Genomic DNA, 8,669 nt, shown 5'->3' with positions numbered 1-8,669 from the left:
GAAAAACTCTACCTATATATCTACTAGATAACTCTCACTACCCACCAAAATACCCTCCCTATTCACCTCCAGACACCATAAGTACTAGCCTCAGATATTCCTTCAAATGTCCTCCTAAAATGCCTCTGATTCCATTCACTATCCTCAACAAACACTCTCATCACACCTCAGTGTTTTTTCCTTACTCATATTAGACATATCTCACTGTTGCCTTGAGAGGAACCTCCCTACACTACTGAGATAACCTTTATAATCAGTCATAACAATTTCCTACACCTCTCATATATCCCCCTGCACAGTCTAATAGTGACCTATCTAGACCTCTCTGAAATACCTCCCTATACATATCAGAGTTCTGTCCTATGTATTTCAATGACCCCTATATTTACACCTGAAACTATACTACAAATCTCACAGAGCCCTCCCTACTTATATCAGGGAGTCCAACCTCACATTATATAGATCACCCAAACAACTCATAAGTCCCTCATTTCTATGTCATTTTTGTCCTCCATACATCTCACAGAGTTCTCACTACTCACTTTAATTATTTTTTCCATTTTTTTATTAAAATATTTTTTATTTTCACAGACACATTTTGTTTCATTATACACCAATGGGATACAACTTTTCATTTCTATGGTTTTACACAGTGTATATTCCTGCCATTCATGTAATCATATATATATAGGGTAATACTGTCTGTTTCATTCTACTGTTTTTCCATCCCCACCCTCTCACACCCCTTTTTACTCTACACCATCCAAAGTTCCATCATTCTTCTCTTCCCCCTGCTACCCTCCTTTATTATATATTGTCATGCACTTATCAGAGAAAACATTCGGCCTTTGGTTTTTTGAGCTTGGCTTATTTCACTTAGCATGATATTTTCCCACTTCATCCACTTACCAGCAAATGACATAATTTTATTTTTCTTTATGGTAGAGTAATATCCATTTTGTATATATACCACATTTTCTTTATCCATTTGTCAATTGCAGGGCATCTAGGTTGGTTCCACACTTTGCTATTGTGAATTGAGCTGCTATGAACATTGATGTAGCTGCATCACTGTAGTATGCTGATTTTAAGTCCTTTGGGTATAAACCAAGGAGTGCGATAACTGGGTCAAATGGTGGGTCCATTCCAAGTTTTCTGAGAAATCTCCATACTGCTTTCCAGAGTGGCTGTATCAATTTGCAACTCCACCATCAATGTATGAGTGTGCCTTTTTCCCCCACATCCATGCCAACATTTATTATTGCTTGCGTTCTTGATAATAACCATTCTAATTAAGTAGGTTGAAATTTTAGGGTTGTTTTAATTTGCATTTCTCTAATTACAAGGGATGTTGAGCACTTTTCCATATATTTGTTGATCACCTGTATATCTTCTGTGAAGTGTCTGTCCAATTCTTTAGCCCATATATTGATTGGGCTCTTTGTATTTTGGGTGTAAAGTTTTAAAAGTTCTTTATAAACTTTGCAGATGAGTGCTGTGTTTGAAGTGTATGTGGAAAAGATTTTCTCTGTTAGACCCTTATCATCTGCAGAAGCTGGTCAGCTTCACAATCTGGTAGACCACCCTTAACAACAAATATAGAATAACCTTCCTGTTGTAATTGAGCCAAGAAAAGTGCAAGGTATGTATCTGATATTAATTCTGGACCCGTCAAGAGAGAATTTAAGCTTAACCGTTTTCCTAATTTTCTAACTGTAAACCAGTGTTCTTTATAATTGCATATAAATGAATTTTCATTTATAGGATCAATCCTCAGTCTCTGATACTCTGGACTGTTGAACAGGATTAGTTCTAAACCCCAAACTTTCAAGGCATTGCTTATAACCTGAATAGAAAAAAAGCCACTGTCATCCATGTTCCCAGAAGGCTGCTATAAAAATGTGTGATAGTCTTCACTAGTAACTCCTCCTTCTGCCATTCTCATTCTTTCTTCTTCATCCAGCTGATGTGCAATGGCAGATAATTCCACAGGGCTAAAATATTCTCCTTGCAATAGATTATTCAGGCAATGCTGAGCACAAAGTGAGCCCTCTTGCTCTTTTTTTCCCTTCTACTGTGTCTCTGCTGCCATAGATCAAGTCCCACCAAATAATGTAGTGTGAAGTGAAGGGACACGCAGATGTTCTATTTCTATTTCTCGTGGAAGATGGACTCCATGTTTATTTGTCCTTGTTCCCATTTTTAAAGGGAATGCTTTCTATTTTTCTCCATTAAGAAAGATGTTGGCCATGAGCTTAGCATAAATAGACTTTACAATGCTCAGGTTTGTTTCTACTATACCTATTTTTTCTAGTGTTTTTAGCATGAAGGGGTGTTGTGTTTTGTTGAACACTTTTTCTGCATCAATTGAAATAACCATATGATTTTTATCATTAAGTCTATTGACATGATGGATTATGTTTATTGATTTATGGATGTTAATCCATCCTGGTATTCCAGAGATAATAATAATATAATTGTGCACATAATCATGGTGCACAATTTTCATAATATGTTTTTGGATATGGTTTGCCAGTATTTCATTAAGGAGCTTTCATCTATATTCATTAAGGATATTGGTCTAAAATTTTCTTTCCTTGATATGTCTTTGCCTAGTTTGGGTATGAGTGTGATATTAGCTTCATAGAATGAGTTTGGTAGGATTTCCTCCCTTTCTATTTCCTGTACTTGGGGAAGTGTTGGAATGAGTTCTTCTTTGAAGATCTTGTAGAACTTGGCTGACAATCCATCTGGTCCTGGGATTTTCTTGGATGGTAGGCTTTTGATGCCTTCTTCTATTTCATTGCTTGATATTGATCTGTTTAAATTGTGTGTGTCCCCCTGGTTAAGTTTGGGAGAAACATATGTCTCAAGAAATTTGTCAAAGTCTGGTATTTTCAACTTTGTAAAGAGTATAAATTTCAAAGTAGCTTCTCATTATGTTATGTGTCTCAGTGGTGTCTGTCATGATATTTCCTTTTTCATCATAAATTCCAGTAATTTGAGATTTCTCTCTTCTTCTCTTTGTTAGTGTGGCTATGTGTTTCTCTAAATTTTTTACTTTTTCAAAAATACAACTTTTTCTTTTGTCAATTTTTTGAATTGTTTCTTTGGTTTCAATTCAGTTGATTTCAGCTCTGATTTTAATTATTTTCTGTCTTCTACTTCTTTTGATGTTATTCTCTTTCTCTTTTTCTAGGGTTTTGAGCTGGAATGTTAGGTCATTTACTTGCTGAGTTTTTGTTCTTTTCTTTAATGTGCTCCATGCAATGAATTTTCTTATTATTACTGCTTTCATAGTGTCTGGAGATTTTGATATGTTGTATCATCATTCTCATTGACCTCTAAAATTTTTTATCTCCTCCCTGTTGTTTTCTGTTTTCCATGTTTTATTTGATAGCACATTATTTAGTCTTCAGGTGTTGGAGTAAATTCTGTCTTTTATTTTGTCATTAATTTCTAATTTTATTCCATTATGATCTGATAGAACACAAGGCCATATCCCTATTTTTTTTTTTTTTTTGCATTTCCTGAAGGCTGATTTGTGGCATAACATATGGTCTATCGTCGAGAAGGTTTCGTGTGCTTCTGAGAAGAAAGTGAATTCATTCATTGATGGATGGAATATTCTATATATGCGTATTAAATCTAGGTTATTGACTGTGTTATTGAGTTCTATGGTTTCTTTGTTTGGTTTTTGTTGGGAAGATCTATGCAGTGGTGACAGTGGTGTGTTAAATCACCCATAATTATTGTGTTGTTGTCTATTTGATTCATGAAAGTGGGAAGGATTCATTTGATATACATGGATGCACCATTGTTTGGGGCATAAATACTTATGATCATTATGTCTTCATGATTTATGGTTTCTTTAAGCAGTATCAAGTGTCCTTCTTTATCCTGTCTGACTATCTTTGGCTTGATGTCCACTTTATCTGAAATAAGGATGGAAACTCTTGCTTTTTTATTGAGTCCATGTGAGTGGTATGTTTTTTCCCAACCTTTCACCTTTAGTCTGTAGATGTCTTTTTCTATGAGATGAATCTCTTGAAGGCAGCATATTGTTGAGTCTTTCTTTTTAATCCATTCTGCCAGTATACATCTTTTGATTGATGAGTTTAGGCCATTAATGTTCAGGGTTATTATTCAGATATGATTTGTATTTGCATTCATTTGGGCTTCTGTTTGGTTTTTAACTTGACTTGTTTCTCCTTTGAATGGATTTTTCTTTAAGGTAGTTCCTTCCTTTGCTGACCTACATTGTTGTTTTTCATTTCCTCCTCAAGGAATATTTTGTTGAGAATATTTTATTCTATTTGTAAATTCTTTTCTATTTGTAAATTCTTTTAACTTTTGTTTATCATGGAAGGATTTTATTTCGTCTTCAAATATGAAGGTTAGTTTTTTTTTTTTTTTTTTTTTTTTTGGATATAGGATGCATGGTGGGCAACCATTTTCTTTCAGATCTTAAAATATGTTGGTCCAGGCCCTTCTAGCTTTTAGAATCTGGGCTGAGAAATCTGCTGATATTGGTATTGGTTTCCCCCTATATGTAATCTGATGCTTTTCTCTCACAGGCTTCAAAATCCTATCTTTATTTTGTATTCTAGGCATTTTCATTATAATGTGCTTTGGTATGGATCTGCTTTGATTTTGTCCATTTTGTGTTCTGCAGGCCTCTTGTAATTGATTTTCCATTTCATTCTTTAGGCTTGAGAAATTTTCTGATATTATTATATTGAATAGGTTGTTCATACATTTGGTTTGTAACTCTGTGCCTTCCTCAATCCGGATAATTCTTAAGTTTGTTCTTTTCATGATGTCCCATAGTTCTTGGAGATTCTGTTCATGATTTCTTACCATATTCTCTGTTGGGGCAACTTTATTTTCAAGATTAAATATTTTGCCTTCATTGTTGAGGTTCTGTCTTCCAAGTGGTCTAGTCTTTTGGTGATACTTTCCATTGAGCTTTTTATTTGGTTTAGTGTTTCCTTCATTTAAAGGATTTCCATTTTTTTTTAGAATCTCTCTCTTTGTAGAAATTATCTTTTGCTTCCTACAGTTGCTCTTTCAACTGCTTATTGGTATTATCATTTATTGTCTGCATTTGCTCTCTTATCTCATCTTTTGCTTCATGAATCACCTTAATCATACACAATCTGAAGTCCCTTTCTGAAATTTCTTCTACCATACAGTCATTTGGTTCTATTAATATAGAATCTAGATTTGTTTGGATCATTTTCTTCCCTTGATTTTTCATGTTGTTCATGTATCTTCCCCTCTAGCAGTGCAGATTTGGGGTATTGCACATTTCCCCCTATAGGCTTATAGTGACCCTATAGGTTTCCAAAACCTTTCCTTTAAGGAGGAGATCAATATTAACAGTACCCAGTTCAGACAGTATGCAATCCTAGACCAAATAGCCCCTATGAGGACATTATCAACATCATCATAAAAAAAACAGAATGAGTTCAATTATTTTCTTCAGTGTAACAAACAGATTTGCAATAAGGTCTGCCATTTGTAATGGAGGACAAAGAGGATGCAGAGGGATGTAGGATGTAGCTGTTAATGGGGTAAGAAAAGAAAATATAGAAGTTCTAAGTAATAGAAAGAGTGAGAGTATAATCAAAGGAAGTTGGTTGTTAGCATGGAAAAAGGGAGAAAGAGACTCTGAGGGAACATGTAAACAAAAGGAAAAGAGATCAAGAAAAGTAAAGAAATAAAAACTTAAAATTGTTCAATAATGAGAAAAAAGAAAATCTACACTGTAACAGTCATATAGTATTCAAACCTCCCAGTCTTCAGTAGCCTGATGCATGAGAGGTACCTGACATTGAGCTTCAAGTCTCCAACAGGTGACTCAGAATGGAATTTGCCCAACTGCTGTTATTTCTATCTGACAGGAGTTAATATTGTACCTTGCAAGCTATAAATATTATTAGAAAATTCCTCCACTTTTTAATAATTTGTAATAAAAGAATCTCCATGTTGTATTAAATATGATTTTGTTGGATCATATTTTGTTTTTGTGGAAAATGACTATGAAAATGGGATAATTTTCTTTTATGATTCCTTTGTAAGACCATGAACTCACTGTGTCAAAATTGATAGCTAGTTTGTATTAGTGCTGAACAATTATTTAGTAATCTCTACTGTCATTTTATATAGCAGCACTCTTAAGTTTGCCATTCCACTGGGTATATAATTTGTTTGTTGCAATTTTGGTCTATTATATGTAAGTTTGATTCTTCCATACTAATGGTGAAGAAACACATCCAGTTGCTACATAAAATTCTTGTTCCTGGGATGTTCTGGGAATGTTTCTTCATTTCCTTGAGAAATATGGCAATCAAAAAACTGTTGGGCTGTTTTTATTTGTTTATTGATACTTGAGCATCATTCAGGTCCTGAAAACTGCAGTGAAGGTAATAAAACTCAGAAATATTTGAACATTGAATACTTACAAATCCTCTTAAACTGACAAGGTTCTTAAAGGTAAGAAAAGATGTCTCCTCTGTTTTCTTCCCAAGCAGTGTTGATTACACACACAGAATATGTCACTATGGGTGAACAGTGGCTCTTTTCTGAGGTTTTATCAAATTAGGTTTGAAAGAATACTTATTATAATTATCTATTAGAATTGGAACAATTCATATGGGTATTTTTCTTTACTTCTATATGATGTTTAAGTGGCAATATTTTAACAGTTAGCCAGGGTACAGTTCAGTGGCATTAGTGACATTCACAAAGTTGTACAAACTTTGCCACTAATTCCATAATCTTTCATCATTCCAAACAGAAGTTGAAGTCATTTTTTAATATTCCTTTTTCCTGCTGTCCCCAACCCTGATAACTTTAATCTACTCTCTATTTCTATGACTGCTTACTCTGGATAGTTCATGTAAGATGATTCATAATGTATTTTTCTGTCATATCTGGCTTATTTCACTTGGCATATTTTCATGGCACATTCATGTTTAGCATAATTCCAAATTTCATTTCTTTTGTGACTGAATAATTCTCTATTATGAATATATGCATTTTCTTTATCTATTCATCTATTGATGAACACTGGGTCATTTCTGCCTTTTAGCTGTGTGCTTAATGCTTATATGGAATGTTGGTGTACAAATATAAGTCCCTGCTTTAAATTCTTTGGGGTATAACATATACACCCAGAAGTGGAATACAATTCTGTTTAACTTCATGTGGAATCACCAAATGGCTTCTATAGAACTTGCACTATTTTACATTCCCAGTAGTAATGCACAAGGATTTCAGTGTCTCTTCATCCTCACTAATACTTACTATTGTCCCTTTATTATTAATTTCATCCTAATAGGGGTGAAGTGGTAACTCATTGTAACTTTAATGTACCTTTACCTAAAGTTTAATGATGCTGGGCAGCTTTTCATGTGTACTTTGGCCATTTTTATATCTGTTTTAAAGAAGTATCTTTAAGTACTTTGCCTATTTTAAAAGTAGGGTTGTCTTTTGATTGTTGAGTTGCTAGAATTCTTTATGGATCCTGGACATCATACCATTATAAGTTATGTTGCTCATAATTATTTCCTCTTACTCTGTGGGTTTTCTTTCACTTTCTTGAAGTTACCTTTGTGATGCATAAGTTATTAATTTTTAAAAAGTCCAATTTATCTTTTGTTAATTTTTTTTTGCCCGTGACTTTGGTGTCATATTTAAATTATTGCCAGTTTCTCTGGATCATAAATATTTGCTCCTTTATTTTTTAAGGTGCTTATAATTTTAGATCTTACATTTAAGGCCATCATCCATTTTGAGTTAATTTTTGTTTGTGGTGTAAAGTTATGGTCCAACTTTATTATTTTAGTTTTTTGGTACTAGGATTTGAACCCAGGGGTGATTTACCACAGAGCCTCATCCCAGGCCCAGCCCACTTTAAAGTTTACTTAGAGAAAAACTCTCACTGAGTGGCTTAGGGTTTTGATAAGCTGCTGAGGCTACCTTTAAACTTGGAATCCTCCTGCTTCATCTTCCCCAGTCGCTTGTATTAAAAGCATGCAGTACCATACCCAGCCCAACTTCATTCTTTTGTATATGAATATCCATTTTTCCATAACGATTTGTTTCAGCCATTTGTTGAAAAGACTGTCCTTTTCCATTGAATGATATTAACACCCTTTTCAAAAATAGTTGATCACTGATGTAAGTCAACTATTTGTCAAAAATTGTTTATCAGTTGTAAGGGTTTCCTTATGGGTTCTCAGTTCTATTCCATTAGTTTTATGTGTCTGTATGTCTATCCATACAAATAGTTCCAGTGTGTTGTTTACAACAGCTTTATAGTAAGCTTTGAAATCAGGAAGTATGGATTCTCAAAATTTGCTCTTTTCAAACTTGTTACATTTATTCCGTGTCCCTTGAAATTCCATTTGAATATTGGAGTAACATTTTCTATCCCTCAAAATGTAAAAATGACAGAAAATATCATTGGGACTTTGAAAAGTATTGTACTGAAGTAGAATCTGTAGATCACTTTAGGTAGTATAATTATTTTAATAATATTAAGTTTTCCAGGCTGTGAACATGAGCTTTTTTTCCATTTATTAATGTGATTTATTTGAGCAACATTTTACATTTTTCAGTGAAAAGGTCTTGTACCTCATTGACTAAATTTATTCCTAAGT

The 8,669-nt window shown here is 33.8% G+C and overlaps 1 pseudogene across 1 annotated transcript; it reads right to left on the bottom strand.

Moving 5' to 3' along the window:
* Window positions 1-1,531: 1,531 nt before the first annotated feature.
* LOC306652640 (ataxin-3-like) lies at window positions 1,532-2,071 on the bottom strand (annotated as a pseudogene). Its single transcript has one exon. The product of its transcript is annotated as an ataxin-3-like (transcript).
* Between the last annotated feature and the right edge of the window lie 6,598 nt (window positions 2,072-8,669).

Source organism: Sciurus vulgaris (assembly GCF_902686455.1).
Source record: "Sciurus vulgaris genome assembly, contig: HiC_scaffold_381_arrow_ctg1, whole genome shotgun sequence".
NCBI lineage: Eukaryota > Metazoa > Chordata > Mammalia > Rodentia > Sciuridae > Sciurus > Sciurus vulgaris.
The sequence above is the reverse complement of the archived record's forward strand: the minus strand, read 5'-3'. Positions and strand labels throughout refer to the sequence as shown.